This window comes from Erythrolamprus reginae, chromosome 2 (assembly GCF_031021105.1).
Source record: "Erythrolamprus reginae isolate rEryReg1 chromosome 2, rEryReg1.hap1, whole genome shotgun sequence".
Lineage (NCBI taxonomy): Eukaryota > Metazoa > Chordata > Lepidosauria > Squamata > Dipsadidae > Erythrolamprus > Erythrolamprus reginae.
Window position 1 is genome coordinate 785,644 of NC_091951.1, and position 19,489 is coordinate 805,132.

Below are 19,489 nucleotides of genomic sequence, written 5' to 3' on the forward strand. Positions count from 1 at the left end.
TTCTCTCTCATTTGTTTCATTTTCCTCTCCCTCGTTTTCTCTCCATAATTTTCTCATTTTTCTCTTTCTCTCTCTCTCTCTCTCTCTTTCCATCTATCCCCCTTTCTCTCTTCCTCTCTGTGCCGTGAAGAAGGAAGCTTCTGGTCTCACAACTTTTTGCTGAGAGTGCGAAGAGCAAAAAGTTGTGAGACCAGAAGCTGAGCTTCCTTCTTTGCGCCTTCCACGTTTTCTGGCAGCTGCAGCTCCCCACCCGGCTGGAGCTTCCCTGGCGGCGGCAGCAGGTGAGCTTTGGGGCCCGGCGGGAGGGTGGTGGCAGCGGCACTGGGAAGTAGCCGCTGGGCGGCGGCAGGGTGGTCCGCTGCGAGCCAGAACACCAGGACAGAGGCACCGACGGCGGCGGCTGGACATGTTGCTGTACGCCGTACATGCTGGCATTGCATGGCTGGCAGTTGCCTGCTGGCTTGGCCGGGACGGAGGCTGCAGCCCCACGCCCATGCCCAGCGCAATGGCAGCATGTACGGCGTCTAGCAACACATCAAGCCGCCGCCATTGGTGCCTTCGTTCTGGAGCTCCACCTCACAGCTGACCACCCTGCCGCCACCCCATGGCTACTGCCCAATGCCGCTGCTGTGGTGTAGTGTACGAGAAAGAGAGTGAGAAAGAAATAGCAAGAGAGAGAAAGAGATGGCAAGAGAGGGAGAGAGAGAAAGAGAGAGGGAGAGAGAGAGTGGAGAGAAAAAGAGAGACAGCAAGAGAGAGAAAGCAAGAGAGAGAAAGAGGGGGGAAGGAGGGTGAGGGAAATACATAGAGGGAGGGAAGGAGGGAGAGAGAAAGAGAGCAAAAAAGAGAGGAAGGGAGAAACAAAGAGGGAAGAAGAGAGAGAAGAGGAAGGAAGGGAGAGAAAGATGGAGAGAGAAATAGATAGGGAGGAAGAGAGGGGGTTTTTTGTCCAAACTTTTCTTTAGCTCCCCCCCCCCCCGCTCAATGTTCCCCAGGACTTTGTAAATGTGAATAATGTGCCGTGGCTCAAGGAAGGTTGGGAAACACTGTTCTAGAGGACGCTGATCTCAACAACTTCTACTGGGGTGAAGCACTAAGGTATACTAACTACATTGTTAACCGTATCTGGAGCAGTGTTTTAAAACAAACTCCTTTTTACATGCTTTATGGAAAGAAGCCTGATATCCAAATCCTCCACATTTTTGGCTCATATGCCATGGTTAACATTCCACTGGTCCAGAGAAAGAAAGGAGGTCCAGTGGCAGAAAGACTGAGATTTATAGGTTTTAATGAAAGTTCTAAGTACTACAAATTTGCTGACTCTAATCACACAGCTGTTATTTCCAATTCAGCTAAATTTGAGGAAGATACAAATTGGTCCAGAATACACGGTAATAATACTTCAGTTTATTTTACGAAAGATGATGTTCAAGGTACAGTGCAACCTGACCCTCAGGTAGCTGTTCCAGATGTTCCAGATGTTCCAGATGATGTACAGTCTTCACCAGTCGCAGATGATGTTCCTAGCGATGCAGTTGGAGACGGAGATGACCAAGATGATGAATGGACCACAGTTCTAAGACATTCCAAGAGAACCACAAAAGGAATCCCTCCAAAGAGATACCAACAGCAAGTATTGCAAAATTCTTTTCTTTTTCTTTGCAACAATGTTACACTTCCTCCTGTGAATTTTTCTCAAATATGACATTTACCTGAGTCAGAACAAGAAAAATGGTATAACGCAATGGAAACTGAACTGGACAGTTTAAAGAAACTTAAGCTGTTTAAACACGTTGAACCTCCAACGAACAAGAAGATTATTGGCACACGATGGGTCTACAGAATTAAACAAAAACCAAATGGTGAGAAAATATATAAAGCAAGATTAGTAGCACAAGGCTACTTTCAAGTTTATCCAGAAGATTACAGATACTTTTGCACCTACAGTTAAAAATGAAAGTGTCAAAATTGCTTTAACCACAGCCATTGCCTTGAATTTAGAAGTTTTCCAGTTCAATGTTGAAACTGCTTATCTGAATGCTGATCTAGATGAAGAAATCTATGTGAAGGACGCACCCGGGTTCCAGGATCAAGAAGGAGATGTCTGGTACCTGCAAAAGAGTCTGTATGGATTGAAACAATCTGGTTTAATGTGCCATAGATGTCTCATTGACAAGCTAAATTCAATGGGCTTTATTAAGTCCGACTCTGATGAATGCGTGTTTACAAAAGGGCAAGATAATGTTTATGAAATTATACTTGTTTATGTTGATGATATTGTTTACATTGGTCCTAACAAACATATGAGTGAAATTTTTGCAAAAGGTTTAGAAAGACATTTTACTTTGAAAAGCTTAGGGCATATTCATGATTATCTAGGAGTTCAGATTGAAAAAACTGAGAATGGGTTTTGCCTTTCTCAAGAGAACAAGGTTGATCAACTTTTGCACAATTGTAACATGTCTAACGCACATCCACGTCGTTCTCCTATGCAAACTGATTTTTACAGTTGGGCACAGCAAGACTGTCCTCAATTTGAAGATCAAACGCTTTATCGGTCAGTAATTGGGTCACTGTTATACATTAGCAGTTGGACAAGACCCGACATTTCACTGAGAGTGAATCTTTTGTCAAGGTACATTGGCAAAGCAACTACATTTCACTGGACGTGCATAAAGAGACTGCTGAGATACATGAAGTACACGAAAAACATGAAGTTGTTCTTAGAACCAGAACATAACAAGTATCCTGAGTTGATTTGCTATACAGATTCTGATTGGGCAGGTGATAAAGAAACACGAAAAAGTACCTCTGGTTATATAATGTTTTTGAATGGTTGTCCAATTTATTGGAAAGTTAGAAAGCAAAACTTTATTTCTTGTTCTTCCACTGAGTCAGAATATGCTTGTGTTTCTGACTGTTGTAATGCTTTAACCTGTGTTTCTGCTCTCGTTGATACTATTTGGGGTGATCCCATGAAACCAATTGTTATTATGGAGGACAATGTTTCAGTTACGTTCATATCTGAAACTGAATATGTTGGAACTCGTTCACAGCACATCGACATAAGATATAAGAATGCAAGAGAATACGTAAAACAAGGATTCGTGAAACTACATTATGTGCCCACAACTGAACAGATGGCTGACGTGCTGAATAAACCACTGCCAGCTGACCAACACGAATACCTCTCCAAGAAAATGTGCCTTATGTGAACCAATGTCCCTGATGACTGCCAAAGAAGGGGTGTCACGCTGAATATTGCCAGCCTCAGAGACATTCTGTTATAAAAGAGTTAATATGTGTGCCTTGTCATTAATCTCCTCCTATATTTTATGTAATATCCTGCTTGTCTCTTCCGTCTTGTTGCTCTCTTGCTGTTCTCTGCCTTTAAGACTCCATGATGTGAGGTATTTGTTCTTTTATCTACTCAATGTTTATTTTTACTTTCATAATAAAAGAAAGCTTGTTTTTGAATAACATGCTTGGAACTCTAAATTCTATTGCCTCCGCGGTTTTGAAGTTCAAACGGACTTTTACAATCCGTGACACAATTGGCCCCTTTCTCGCCTTTAGGGAGAGGAACTGTTGCTGCTCTGCCATAGGGCAGCAACAGTTTCTCTCCTTAAAGGTGGCAAAGAAAGGGGCCAATTGCAGGCCCGCTTTCCTCCCCGCCCCTTGCCTCTCCACCTCCTCCTCGCTCAGCAGCCGACCGTGGTGAGTGGACAGGAGATTCAGCTTATTATAACAATCGGTAAAATCTTGTGCACTGCCACAGGCCGGATAAATGGCCTCAGCGGGCTGTAGTTTGGGGACCGCTGGTGTGGAGTGTTGCGGGTTGATCACTTGTACCATCAGAAAGTTCTTATTTCCAGGTTGAATCTCTCTTTGGTCAGCTTCCATCCGTTGCTTCTGGTCTGACCCTCTGGCGCCCTAGAAAACAGTGTGACTCTCTCCTCCATGTGGCAACCCCTCACGTACCTGTGTATCATGTCTCTCCTGGCCCTGCGTTTTGCTAACTATTCATGCCCAGTTCCTGCACTCTCTTCGTATGTCTTGGTTTCCAGTCCCTTATCATCCTAGTTCCTCTCTTCTGAACTTGCTCTAGGGTTTCAATGTCTTTTGGTGACCAAACTAAATGCAGTACTCTAGGTGTGATCTGACTAGGGCATTATAGAGTGGTATCAGTACCTCCATGGTCTTGGAATATTAAGATTGTGTTGGATTTTTGGCCGCCACTGCACATTGGTGGCTCATATTTATTTCGACCTAGTTGAACATTTCTAGTGTGGGAAATGTTATCTGGGGACATTAAAAATCTTTGTGGAATAGCTAAAAAAAAGGCAGGGGTTTACAAAGTGAAAATCATGACTTTGTTTGAGCAAGAAATGCTAATTTTGGATGAGAAAAAATATTTCGGCAAGAAAATGGATGGAGCATTTTTAAATAAATGGAAATTGAAATTTGACATTTTATTGAGAACATCTTCAACCCCTATAGATTAATTTTAGCAGTAGATTCATCCTTTCATCCTTCTGAAGTCTTCGGAGAGGGGCGGCATACAAATCTAAATAGTAAATAAAATAAATAAATAAATAAAATAAGGACCCAGATTGCTGGTGATAATATGCCGTCTTTGTAAACTGCTTAGAGATGAAGTGGTAAAGCTTTGTGGAATAGTATATAAATCTAAGTGGAATTGGTATTGCTATATAGTTTTTTCTGAGAGCGGATCCTTTTATGACAAGATAGATAACGATTCTGAGCAAAGGTCTTTCCACACTCCATGCATTTATATGGCTTCTTCTATGCGTGAAGCTTTTTATGGCTTTTAAGTCCACTGCTATGAGTAAACATCTTTCCACATTCCATGCATTTATATGGCTTTTCCCCTGTGTGTATCCTTTTATGGGAAGTAAGTGTACTGCTCCGGGTAAAGGTCTTTCCACACTCCATGCATTTATGCACTTTCTCCCCTGTGTGAAATGTCTTATGCGAAATAAAATTAGCTCTTCGAGCAAAGGTCTTTCCACACTCCATGCATTTATATGGCTTCTCCCCTGTGTGGATCATCGTATGGGAAATAAGCTGACTTCTTTGAGTAAAGGTCTTTCCACATTCCATGCATTTATGTGGCTTCTCTCCTGTGTGGAGTTTTTTGTGGATTCTAAGTCCACTGCCATGATTAAACGCTTTTCCACACTCCATGCATTTATACGGTTTCTCCCCTGTGTGGATCATCTTATGGGAAGTAAGTGAACTGCTATGAGCAAAGGTCTTTCCACACTCCGTGCATTTATACGGCTTCTCCCCTGTGTGGATCTTCTTATGAGAAGTAAGATGATCATTTCGAGCAAAGATCTTTCCACACTCCATGCATTTATGTGGTTTCTGCCCGGTGTGGATCGTCTTATGGGAAGTAAGTGAACTGCTATGAGCAAAGGTCTTTCCACACTCCGTGCATTTATATGGCTTCTCCCCTGTGTGAAGCTTTTTGTGGCTTCTAAGTCCACTGCCTGCATTAAACGTCTTTCCACACTCCACACATTTATATGGCTTCTCCCCTGTGTGGATCCTTTTATGGATAGTAAGTTGCCGTCTTTTTCTATAACATTTTCCACATTCCAAACATTTATAAGGGTTCTCTTTTGTGTCAATCGCTTTTTGAGATGTAAGGTAATTATTTTCAAGGGAGAAAATGGATATCTCATTGTAATTTTGTCTGGTGGGTTTTCTTGTAGCATCTTCTCCTTTGTTTTGGATTAAATAGTGTTCATTTACTTCTACTTTAGCTTTGGTTGGCTTCATACTTTTCCCAACATATTTTTTTCTTATTTTCTCTTGTCGGGCAAGAATGTCTAGCATTGGAGCATCAGTGGAAGATGAGATTTCCTGATTCCAATTCTTTGACTGGTTTCTCTCAGGGCTTTCGAATTCCATTCCAATTCCAAACTTCTCCATTCCGTCTTTAGCATTGATCACTTGGAACAGTTCACAGGAATCTTGAGTCTCCTGCCCTTTATGACCTTCAAATCAAATGGGAAATGAAAGTGATAACAAGGTTAGAGAAAAAGATCAAAGTGTAAAGTCAAGTGAATTTCGTTCTAAATTTCTCTAAAATTCTACTAGGTTGTATATTTGCATACCATGCAGGTGTGAGATACAGGGGATGGACAAAAAAATGGAAACACCTGACTTTTTGGCATCATAATGTTTGAACATGTTCAAATCAATCAAAAGTTGACATATTTTAATGTTTTTTAAACTCTGTTATTTGATAGGTTTTTTTAAAACTTCCTTTTTTTTTTTTTTTTTACAGAAATTTAAGGAAATTGGTTATAAGGAAACGGCAGACCTCTCAGACTTTCAAAGAGGCCAAATTGTTGGCGCTCGAATGGCAGGCGCTAGTGTAACAGAAAGTTCCTGAATGTTTGGCGTTTCAAGAGGTCATGTCCCAAAAGTCATGACTGCTTTTGAAAGAGAAGGGAAAACCTCCTCAGCCAAGCACAGGTCTGGTCGAAAGTCGAAGTTGTCTGAGAGAGACCGTCGGACTCTAAAGCGAATTGTGAGAGTGGATTGCAAGACCGCAGCTCCTAAAATCACTGCAGAGCTCAATAGACAATCTAGTTTCCACAAAAAACCAGAGGACCCAGTTTCCACAAAAAACCAGAGGACACATATAACCACACTTCATTCTTTTCAGCCCCCACAGTTAATTTCAAATAGAAATGGAAAAATACAGATGTGAAATGGCACATAAAGCATCTAAGCAAAGAGACATTGACTCTTTCCTTCCTTGGAGCACCAGAAGGCCACGTCCTTTCCTTCTCCCGCCCAGGAGACGATGTCTCATTATATTGGTTGTTTAAATAAAGAAATAACTATAATCTTCCTTCTTGAACTCTGATTGGTGTCATACTCTTACCCAGAAAGACCACGTTCCTATGGTTTTCCAGCATGACTTCCGAATGCAGCGCTTTCTGGTCAGGATCCAGCTGAGACCATTCCTCCTCAGAGAAACACACAGCCACCTCCTCGAAGGACACAGGACTCCCCTGAAGAGGGAAAAAAGAACAGAACAGGATTCATAACACCTGTTTATCTTCATCATTCATTTAGACATGAGGATAGAAGGGATACTCATTAAAATTGCAGACAAGACTAGATTGACAGGAACACCAACAGTCATCCCAGTGACCAATTAGGTCCCACAGAGTTGGCCTTCTCCGGGTCCCGTCGACCAAACAATGTCGGATGGCGGGACTCAGGGGAAGAGCCTTCTCTGTGGCGGCCCCGGCCCTCTGGAACCAGCTCCCTCCAGAGATTCGAACAGCCCCCACCCTCCTCACCTTCCATAAAATGCTGAAGATCCACCTTTGTCAACAGGCGTGGGGATAATTACCACCTTCTCCCCCTTCTTATTATGTTTTCAGCCTTACTGTATAATGGGTTAGGTTGAATGTGTATGATTGTATACAGTGTTCCCTCGCTTTTTGCAGGGGATGCGTTCCGAGACCGCCCGCGAAAGTTGAATTTCCGCGAAGTAGAGATGCGGAAGTAAATACACTATTTTTGCCTATGAACAGTATCACAAGCCTTCCCTTAACACTTTAAACCCCTAAATTGCAATTTTCCATTCCCTTAGCAACCATTCAGATTATTACTCACCATGTTTATTTATTAAAGTTTATTAAAAAAAAATATTTATTAAAGGCAGACGAAAGTTTGGTGATGACATATGACGTCATTGGGTGGGAAAAACCGTGGTATAGGGAAAAAACCCGCAAAGTATTTTTTAATTAATATTTTTGAAAAACCGTGGTATAGACTTTCCGCGAAGTTTGAACCCGCGAAAATCGAGGGAACACTGTAGTTAGGGATTTTACTATGTATTAATGTTTTTTTTAATTGATTTAACTTTTTATTATTGGATTTGTAATTGTTCTGCCAGGCTCTATGGTATGAGTCTCCTGAAAATTCAAGGGTAAAAATTTCAGACACACACACACACTTGAAAGTTCAAAAACAAAGTTCTTTATCACAAAATTCAAAAGAAACAAAGCACCCTTTTTGTATTGCAAAGAGCACTCGTCCCAAAACAACCTGGTAGTCTGTACAATCCCCTTAATCAGTCCTTAAGTACTTAGCTAGCAGCTGTGAAGGAACGTCACAGCCCTCCTTCTTCCACGAAGTGAGACACACACACTTTGCTCTGCTTTGGTTTCAAAGTCGTGAAAAATCAACAAAGTCTGGAAACAGCAAGGCACGGTCCTGAAGAAACAACGATCAGATAATCTTCCACAACGGCCAAGCCAGCACGCTGTTATTTATATCAGCAACTCTAATTACTGGAGCCCCACCCAAACACAGGTGGCCTCTCTTATCTCCAGTAATATGTCCTCAATTGGTCTCTTCGATGCATAAGTCTGCGCCTGCGTGGGTCTAACACTTCCTCATCCGAATCGACCGAAGATAATGGAGATTGGCTTCCTGGGCTGTGTGCCAAGCCTCCCGTCTTCCAAGTCACCCCCACCTTCTTCTTCGTCCAAGGAAACTGCACTACCTGACTCTGTCGGCAATAAAGCAGGCCTATGACATGTTGATGTTTCCCCTGCATCCACCTCCACATTCCTTGGGGCAGGAGCTGGGCCAGAGCCAACCACAACAGTAATGTATTGTACCACTGTTATGTTGTGAGCCGCCCCGAGTCTTCGGAGAGGGGCGGCATACGAATCTAATACACTAAATTAAACTAACTCCAGAAGATAGGCTCGAGATATAGAAGGATTGTGAGATTGGGCCCCATCTAAGAAAATGAAATAAACAGTGAGAAATGTAAAGTTCTACATTTAGGAAAGAAAAACCAGGTGATACCTAGCTCAAGAGCGGCAAGTGCAAAAAGGATCTTGGAGGCCTAGTGGACAACCACTTAAACATGAGTCAGCTGTACTGTTCCCCGTAGGCTGTGCCTGTGCGCACGCGCGCGCCTCAAAATACCCTCCATGCACCCTTTTCCACGGGCGCGCGTTCCCCATCCCCCTGCCAGCCCGCAGGGGGGAGCGGAGGCGGGGAGGTGCCGGCAGTAGAAGGAAAGGGAGCCGCGGCCGCCCCTGCCTCCCCACGGTGCCTCTGGCCCCCTTGCACCCTGGCCTCTCGGCGCTGCCCCCCGCCCGCCCGATCTGCCCCCTCTCCTCCTCCTCCTGCCTTGGGACGTGACTTCTCCTGCGGAGGTGGCTACGGCTTCTCATCCGTGCTCCCAGCCAGGGGGCTGCGAAAGAGGGTTTTCTCCGCGCACTTCAGGAATGCCCGCCCCGCCCCTCTTGCAGCCCCCTCGCTGGGAGCGCTTTTGTCCCGGACTTTCAGCAAGGGGGCTGCAGTAGAGGTAGGGCAGGCGTTCCTGAAGCGCTCGGAGAAAGCACCCTCGCTGACAGAGAGAGAGAGAAAGGGGGGGAGAGAGATAGCAAGAGAGAGAACAAGAGAAAGAAAGAGTGAGTGAGAGAGAAAGAAAGCAATAGAGAGAGAGAAAGAAAACAAGAAAGAGTGAGAAAGGGAGAGAGATAGCAACAGACAGAGCCACATAGAAAGAGGGAGAGAGAAAGTGAGAAAAAGAGAGAGAGAGCAAGAGGGGGAGAGAGAAAGAGAGAGAAATGACTCTTGATTTAAACATAGAAACATAGAAACATAGAAACATAGAAACATAGAAACATAGAAGTCTGACGGCAGAAAAAGACCTCATGGTCCATCTAGTCTGCCCTTATACTATTTTCTGTATTTTATCTTAAGATGGATATATGTTTATCCCAGGCATGTTTAAATTCAGTTACTGTGGATTTATCTACCACATCTGCTGGAAGTTTGTTCCAAGGATCTACTACTCTTTCAGTAAAATAATATTTTCTCGTGTTGCTTTTGATCTTTCCCCCAACTAACTTCAGATTGTGTCCCCTTGTTCTTGTGTTCACTTTCCTATTAAAAACACTTCCCTCCTGGACATTATTTAACCCTTCAACATATTTAAATGTTTCGATCATGTCCCCCCTTTTCCTTCTGTCCTCCAGACTATACAGATTGAGTTCATTAAGTCTTTCCTGATACGTTTTATGCTTAAGACCTTCCACCATTCTTGTAGCCCGTCTTTGGACCCGTTCAATTTTGTCAATATCTTTTTGTAGGTGAGGTCTCCAGAACTGAACACAGTATTCCAAATGTGGTCTCAGCAGCATTCTATATGGCGGGATCATAATCTCCCTCTTCCTGCTTGTTATACCTCTAGCTATGCAGCCAAGCATCCTACTTGCTTTCCCTACCGCCTGACTGCACTGTTCACCCATTTTGAGACTGTCAGAAATCACTACCCCTAAATCCTTTTCTTCTGTAGTATTTGCTAACACAGAACTGCCAATACAATACTCAGATTGAGGATTCCTTTTCCCCAAGTGCATTATTTTACATTTGGAAACATTAAACTGCAGTTTCCATTGCTTTGACCATTTTTCTAGTAAAGCTAAATCATTTACCATATTACAGACGCCTCCAGGAATATCAACCCTATTGCACACTTTAGACTCATCGGCAAATAGGCAAACCTTCCCTACCAAACCTTCCCTTATGTCACTCACAAATAGTGTTTTATATTTGTATACACAAGAACATCTTATAAATAATAAAGAATAAGTCCAGAGAAGGAGAGAGCATCAGCCCAGAGAGATATTTCCAACCTGGAGAAAGCAATTTAGAAACCATGGCTCTGTGTCTATGACTTCTACATCTCTACAGATAGAATCAAGATGACACAGTGTTAGTACCACTTTATAATCTGTAGTCTATAGATTACTTATGGGACCGCCTTCTTATTTATTAAATTAAATTAATTAATTTATTAAATTTGTATGTCCCCCCTCTCCGTAGACTCCGGGCGGCTCACAACAGTAATAGAAAAAACAATGTACAATACAAATCTAATAATTAAAACTAAAAACCCATAATTTAAAAAAACATGCACACAACATACCATACCATACATACCATACATAAACAATATAGGCCTAGGGAAGTTATCTCAGTTCCCCCATGCCTGACGACAGAGGTGGGTTTTAAGGAGTTTGCGAAAGGCAAGGAGGGTGGGGGCAGTTCTAATCTCCGGGGGGAGCTGGTTCCAGAGGGTCGGGGCCGCCACAGAGAAGACTCTTCCCCTGGGACCCGCCAAACAACATTGTTTAGTCGACGGGACCCGGAGAAGGCCAACTCTGTGGGACCTTATCGGTCGCTGGGATTCGTGCGGCAGAACGAGGTCCCGGAGATATTCTGGTCCGATGCCGCATGAATCCCAGCGGCCGGTCAGGTCCCACAGAATTGGCCTTCTCCGGGTCCCATCAACCAGACAATGTCATCTGGCAGGGCCTAGGGGAAGAGCTTTCTCTGTGGTGGCCCCGGCCCTCTGGAATCAGCTCCCTCCAGAGATTCGCACTGCCCCCACCCTCCTCACCTTCCGCAAGAGTCTCAAGACTCACTTATGTCACCAGGAATGGGGCAATTAGATCAAGCCCCCCCCCCCCCCCCCGTCTACTAAATGTGATGTGTGGTTTGACTGAATTGCTTGATTGATTTTAATATATTGGGATTTTAGCTTGTAGTTTTTAATTAATTAGATTTGTTGTACGGATTGTTTTATATTGTATTATGTGAGCCACCCGAGTCTTCGGGGAAAGGTGGTATACAAATCATTATTATTTTTTTGCAGCTGAAACAATCGATCACATACTCAGCTGCTGCAAAAAGATTGAACAGACTGACTACAAGCACAGACACGATGCTGTGGCACAGATGATCCACTGGAACTTGTGCCGGAACTACCATTTACCAGTGGCAAAGAACTGGTGGGATCATAAGCCTGAAAAAGTGGTGGAAAATGAACAAGCAAAACTACTGTGGGACTTCCGACTTCAGACTGACCGAATTCTGAAGCATAACACACCAGAAATTGTGATCGTGGAGAAAAAGAAAGCATGGATCATCGACATCGCAATCCCAGGAGACAGCAGAATTGAGGAGAAGCAGCTAGAGAAATTAGTGAAATACAAAGATCTAAAAATCGAGCTGCAACGACTCTGGCCTAAGCCCGTGAAAGTGGTCCCAGTGGTACTTGGCATGCTGGGCGCAGGGCCAAATTATCTCAGTGGACATTTGAAAACCATCAGAATTGACAAAATCTCCCTCTGTCAATTGTAAAAGGCCACTTTACTGGGATCGGCAAACATAATTTGCCACTACATCACGCAGTCCTAGGTGCTTGGGAAGCGCCCGACTGGGGATGAAATACGAAATCCAGCATTGTGATCTCGTTTGCTGTGTTGTATTGACATAATAATAATAATAACAATAAAAATAACAATAACAATAACAATAATAATAATAATAATAATAATAATAATAACAACTACGCAGTCCTAGGTGCTTGGGAAGCGCCCAATTGGAGATGAAATACGAAATCCAGCATAGTGATCCCGTTTGCTGTGTTGTATTGACATAATCTGCAGCATGCAAATCTAATTAATAATAATAATAATAATAATAATAATAATAATAATAATAATAATAATAGAGAAAGTGCTAAGGGCAAGTGGGGCAGGGAATAAATTCCATCAGGGAGAGGGGGCCTAGTCTTTGCCGTTGTAAAATGTGTTAGCTTTCCGTGTGCTGGCGCTGGGCGCTCCGAGCAGTGGGCACGCCATGGAGGGAATATTAGGTCTTCCCCCACCCCACACCAAAGGAAAGCCAGCATGGCCTCTTCCCTACTACCCATCCCCCTTCTCTCCACTCAATCTGACTCTGGGACAGAGAAGCACATGCTAACAACATGTATTTGGGCGATGTCGGAGCATGTCTTCTGGCACTCACCTTGCAATTCTCCATGCTGCTCCTGGGCTGGATGGCTGAGGAGGGTACCACCCCGATGCCTCTGCTTCCCCCCTTCTGTACTACCCCAGCCATCAGGAGGCTTCCCTGAAGATTTAACAATAATAATAATAATAATTTATTAGATTTGTATGCCGCCCCTCTCCGAAGACTCAGGGCGAGACTTCCGACTGACCAAATTCTGAAACATAACACACATTAAAATATTATTTTACTGAAAGAGTAGTAGATCCTTGGAACAAACTTCCAGCAGACGTGGTTGATAAATCCACAGTAATTGAATTTAGAAACATAGAAACATAGAAGACTGACAGCAGAAAAAGACCTCATAGTATAGTCTGCCCTTATACTATTTCCTGTATTTTATCTTAGGATGGATATATGTTGATCCCAGGCAGGTTTAAATTCAGTTACTGTGGATTTACCAACCATGTCTGCTGGAAGTTTGTTCCAAGGATCTACTACTCTTTCAGTAAAATAATATTTTCTCACGTTGCTTTTGATTTCCCCCCAACTAACCTCAAATTGTGTCCCCTTTTTCCTCTGTCCCCCAGACTAGACAGATTGAGTTCATGAAGTCTTTCCTGATACGTTTTATGCTTAAGACCTTCCACCATTCTTGTAGCCCGTCTTTGGACCCGTTCAATTTTGTCAATATCTTTTTGTAGGTGAGGTCTCCAGAACTGAACACAGTATTCCAAATGTGGTCTCACCAGCGCTCTATATAAGGGGATCACAATCTCCCTCTTCCTGCTTGTTATACCTCTAGCTATGCAGCCAAACATCCTACTTGCTTTTCCTACTGCCTGACCACATTGCTCACCCATTTTGAGACTGTCAGAAATCACTACCCCTAAATCCTTCTCTTCTGAAGTTTTTGCTAACACAGAACTGCCAATGCAATACTCAGATTGAGGATTCCTTTTCCCCAAGTGCATTATTTTACATTTGGAAACATTAAACTGCAGTTTCCATTGCTTTGACCATTTATCTAGTAAAGCTAAACCATTTACCATATTACAAACGCCTCCAGGAGTATCAACCCTATTAAACATGCCTGGGATAGACATATATCCATCCTAAGATAAAATACAGAAAATAGTATAAGGGCAGACTAGATGGACCATGAGGTCTTTTTCTGCAGTCAGTCTTCTATGTTTCTATGTTTCTAAGATCACTGATCTCCACAGTGCAGCACTTCAAATAGGAGGAAGGAAAAAAGAAGCAGAATTAATGCATCTCACATGACATAAAGTGGATTCCCAGATTAGTAATGCAATCTCAAAGTCCCCAATATCCATCTGTGAAGTTGAGTGAGAAAACAGAACAATGTCCTACAAGAATTGGTGAATTGCCAAGACAGGTTTGGGGAGAAGGGAGTGAAGTATTAAAATATACACGCTATTCTCTTCTGAGCTCCCAAAAGTGTCTCACCTGCAACTGGACCTGCTCCTTCTGCTCCTCCGCCTGGCTCAGGAGGAGGCCTTCCACCAGGGCCACCGCCTGGGAGCTGGTCTCTGCTCCACACTCCCGCACCCAGCCCTCCATCTCTGGGGGCAGAAGGGACAGGAGATGCTCCAGAACCACCAGGTCCAGCATCTGGGCTTTCGTGTGCTTCTCTGGCCTCAGCCATCGCCTGCACAAGTCGTGGAGTCGGCTGCAAAGTCCTCGGGGACCCTCAGCCTCCCGGTATTGGATGGAGTTCCAGGGCAGAACTTCTAAAGGGAGGATGGATTCTTCCTCCAGGATCTTCTGCCAGGGTCTTGTCCAGAGCTTCCCCCCCTTCCCAGGCTGAGCGGCTGCAGGGCCTTTTCCGCTTCCCCCCTTTGCAACAGGTGGGGTCTCCATCCTTTCTCTGTCCTGCAGAGCAACTCCAAACGGGTCCAAGGACTCTTGTGGGTCTCCAGACGCCTTTTCCTTCACGGGACCATTTCTATTAGAATTACAAACTAGAATTCAGCCACTGAGCCACCTTCATGAACTCCATCTGTATAGTCTGGAGGACAGAAGGAAAAGGGGGGACATGATTGAAACATTTAAATACGTTAAAGGGTTAAATAAGGTTCAGGAGGGAAGTGTTTTTAATAGGAAAGTGAACACAAGAACAAGGGGACACAATCTGAAGTTAGTTGGGGGAAAGATCAAAAGTAACATGAGAAAATATTATTTTACTGAAAGAGTAGTAGATCCTTGGAACAAACTTCCAGCAGACGTGGTTGGTCAATCCACAGTAACTGAATTTAAACATGCCTGAGATAAACATATATGAATCCTGAGATAAAATACAGGAAATAGTATAAGGGCAGACTCCACATCGGCAAAAAGAATCCAAACCTCATATATAAACTGAATAAACAAATTCTCACTGTTAACCCACACTCAGTAAAAGACCTTGAATACTAATATCGAATGACCTAAGTGCTAAAGCCCACTGCAACAATACCGCCAAAAAAGCTTCTAGAGTTGTTAACCTGATCCTATGCAGCTTCTGCTCAGGCAATCTCACACTACTCACAAGAGCCTACAAAACTTTTGCCAGACCCATCCTAGACTACTGCTCATCTGTCTGGAACCCATACCACATCTCGGACATCAACACCCTTGAAAACGTCCAAAGATATTTCACCAGAAGAGCCCTTCACTCCTCCACTCGAAACAGAAGACCCTACGAAAATAGACTCACAATCCTGGGTCTAGAAAGCCTAGAACTACGGCGCCTAAAACATGATTTGAGTATTGCCCACAAGATCATATGCTGCAACGTCCTACCGGTCAATGACTACTTCAGCTTCAACCACAATAACACAAGAGCACGCAACAGATTCAAACTTAATACGAACCGCGCCAAACTTGACTGTAAAAAATATGATTTCAACAATCGAGTTGTTGAAGCGTGGAACTCATTACCGGACTCAATAGTGTCAACCCCTAACCCCCAACATTTCTCCCTTAGACTCTCCACGATTGACCTCTCCAGGTTCCTAAGAGGCCAGTAAGGGATGTGCATAAGTGCACTGGTGTGCCTTTCGTCCCCTGTCTAATTGTCTTTCCTTTCTTTCACCTATCTTATATATTCTCTCCCTTTCATATATCCTCTCCTCCAAGTTCACTTTCACCCTCTTTTATATTATCACGTCTATTTTTCTTCCTATGTAGAAACATAGAAGACTGACGGCAGAAAAAGACCTCATGGTCCATCTAGTCCTGACGGCAGAAAAAGACCTCATGGTCCATCTAGTCTGCCCTTATACTATTTCCTGTATTTTATCTTACAATGGATCTATGTTTATCCCAGGCAGGTTTAAATTCAGTTACTGCGGATTTACCAACCACGTCTGCTGGAAGTTTGTTCCAAGGATCTACTACTCTTTCAGTGAAATAATATTTTCTCACGTTGCTTTTGATCTTTCCCCCAACTAACTTCAGATTGTGTCCCCTTGTTCTTGTGTTCACTTTCCTATTAAAACTGTAATTGTGTATTGGACAAATGAATAAAATAAATAAATAAATAAATAGATGGACCATGAGGTCTTTTTCTGCCGTCAGTCTTCTAGGTTTCACCCAACCTGCCAAGAGCCCCAGGGCCGAGGTTCCTCCAAGCTGGGCCGAGGAGGCAGCTGCAGAGGCCGCCCCGCTTCTCTCCCCCTCCCGAGACAGGATCGGGCCCTCGGGGAGCCTGGTGCGAATCCTGCCTCCTCCTCCTCGCCCGGCTTCTCTCCTCTCCTGTTTTGTCCCCGCAAGGCCTCCCCTCCCCTCCCACACACTCGGACGTTTCCTAGGATCCCCGCCGCCTTCCCGGTTCCCCTTGCAGGGAGAGGGCGCCTCCCCTGGATGTCCTCCCCCCAGACTCTCCCGTAGTCTCTCCCCCTCACGGGAGCCCTAGGAGTTCAGGAGAGCGAGTGCGGAGTCCTAGAGTCACCCTCCGGAGCCTCTTCTGAAACGCCGCCCACCACGTTCGCCCTCTGGAATTCCCTTCCCTCGGCCGAGGGCGCCCCCTGGTGGATCTGGAGCAAAGTGCCTGGATGGTAGAAAAGGCGGGAAAGAGGTCTGAGGAGAAAGGAGCGGGAGGGGAGGATGGGCTTGGGAGCAGGGGGAGGAAAGGCTCCTCTCAGCGGCTCCTTGCCTGACAAAGGCTTCGACGTCTGAACTTTGTTCTCCCCTTTTATATTAAGCCAAATGTTCATACAGAAGGAGGTTTTGGTCTTTCTCCCGTTGCGTTTCTAGAGTGGTTTGATTATTTCTTCTGCAAGCATTTATTTATTTATTTATTTATTTATTTATTTAACATATAATAAAACCATTCACAACAAATATAATAAATTTAAAAAAATTAAAAAAACCCATTATTAAACCAGACAACCCTGTGGGACCTATTCCTCTTACCTGTAATTTAAGAAACATTTTTATGGCCCAACCAATGTTCCCTCTAATTTTTTTTGGTGTGGGTGGAAAAGTAGAGTGTGTGAGCGGCCCATTTTCATGCCTAAGCGCCTGGATTTTTTTCACAGATGTCTCCCAAGACAACAATGAAATAGGTTTTCATTATGATCACCCTCATTTAATTCTGGATGAAGTGATGATGGCATTTGAGACAAGAGCCTTTTCTATCATCATTACCATCATTACCCTATGGAACATCACTCCCCCAGTTGATTACCATTTTAAAGCTGTTCATTTTTAAATTGTTTTCTAAGTATTGTTCTGTCGAGCTCTCTGGTAGAATCCCCCCAAAAGTTCACAGGTACAAATTTCAGACACACACACGTTTGAGAATTCAAAACAATGTTCTTTATAATGAAAAGTCACTTAAACCAAGCCCTCTTTTGGGATAGCCAAGAGCCCTAGTCTCCAAACAAACTGGTCATTTGTACAAGTCCCTTATCAGTTCTGTGATACTTAGCTTGCAGCTGTGAGGCAATTCACAGTCCTTCTTCTTTCACAAAGTGAAACACACTTTGCTCTGATTTAGTTTCAAAGCGGGGAAAAATCAGCACACAAAAGGTCAAAGTCAGCAAAGCAGTCACGAAACACAACGATCAGATAATCCTCCACAATGGCCAAACCCACAGGCTGCTCTTTATAGCAGCCTCACTAATTACCACAGCCCCACCCAACCACAGGTGGCCTCCTTTTCTTTGATAATAATCTCTCAGTTGTTGCTGCCTGTGCATCGCTCTCCGCATGCGTGGCTGTATCATTAACTCTTGTTCTGAATCCAAGGAGGACCTAGAGAATTGATCTCCTTCTGAGCTGTCTGCCACACTCTCCCTGTCACTCATGTCTTCTTGGTCAGAGGAGCCTTCATCAGCAGATTCCACCGGGGGCAAAACAGGCCTGCAGCATGTGGATGTCTCCCCCACATCCACAGTCCTTGGGGCAGGAGCTGGGCCAGAGCTAACCACAACAAGTATATATCTGTGTTCTTAAACAAATTGATTTGCCTTTCTTCACAATGAAGGTGGCTGCCTTCTACCCATTGCTTCGTGGAGAAATAAATTACAACTTCCTCAGCATCCTGGATAATACCTATTTCCCCTCTGCCGACCACAGCAGATTGTTAGAAGGTTTTATATGTATAACAAGACCAAAGCTTATTTCCTACCAGCTTGAAAACCAGGTCCTATCTAACAAAATGAAATTCAGTGGTGAGAAAAGAGGTTCTTTCCTCTGTGATACAATTCAATTTGTTATATACTTTATCTAATATTGTATGCATGTATGTATGTATATTCTCTTTTATATAGCGAAAATATCATCTACACACCCACTGCCCAGCACAAACAACCATACTGAATGACCCAGACTTTGTTCATTGTAATTTTTCACACCAAAATACAGGGATTGTAATTCCCTTTACTTTTGGATTAAGTGAACAATAACAAAACTCACCTTTTAGAATGGTGTTGTATTGCTGACTTGATGGACAATTGATTTTTATTTCCTATATTTTTAGCATTTTATAACTTTGCACTTTATCAATTTTTAATAATTAATGTTATTCTTTTAAGATCTTAAGAGTAACTTAATCCAATTTGGTATTCTAGTTTAGATTAATTGATGCTTATATTAATCTCAGGGGAGCTGGTTCCAGAGAGTCAGGGCCGCCACAGAGAAGGCTCTTCCCCTGGGACCCGCCAAACGACATTGTTTAGCCGACAGGACCCAGAGAAGGTCAACTCTATGGGACCTAATCGGTCGCTGGGATTCGTGCGGCAGAAGGTGGTCCCGGAGATATTCTGGTCCGATGCCATGAAGGGCTTTATAGGTCAAAACCAACACTTTGAATTGTGACCGGAAACTGATCGGCAACCAGTGCAGACTGCGGAGTGTTGGTGTAACATGGGCATACCTTGGGAAGCCCATGACTGCTCTCGCAGCTGCATTCTGCACAATCTGAAGTTTCCGAACACTTTTCAAAGGTAGCCTCATGTAGAGAGCGTTGCAGTAGTCGAATCTCAAGGTGATGAGGGCATGAGCGACTGTGAGCAGTGACTCCCGTCCAGGTAGGGCCGCAACTGGTGCACCAGGCGAACCTGGGCAAACGTCCCCCTCGCCACAGCTGAAAGATGGTTCT

The 19,489-nt window shown here is 43.7% G+C and overlaps 1 pseudogene; it reads right to left on the reverse strand.

Annotated features, from left to right (window-relative positions):
* LOC139162991 (zinc finger protein 721-like) overlaps positions 1 to 15,489 on the reverse strand; it is a 57,218-nt pseudogene extending 41,729 nt beyond the window's left edge.
* Between the last annotated feature and the right edge of the window lie 4,000 nt (positions 15,490 to 19,489).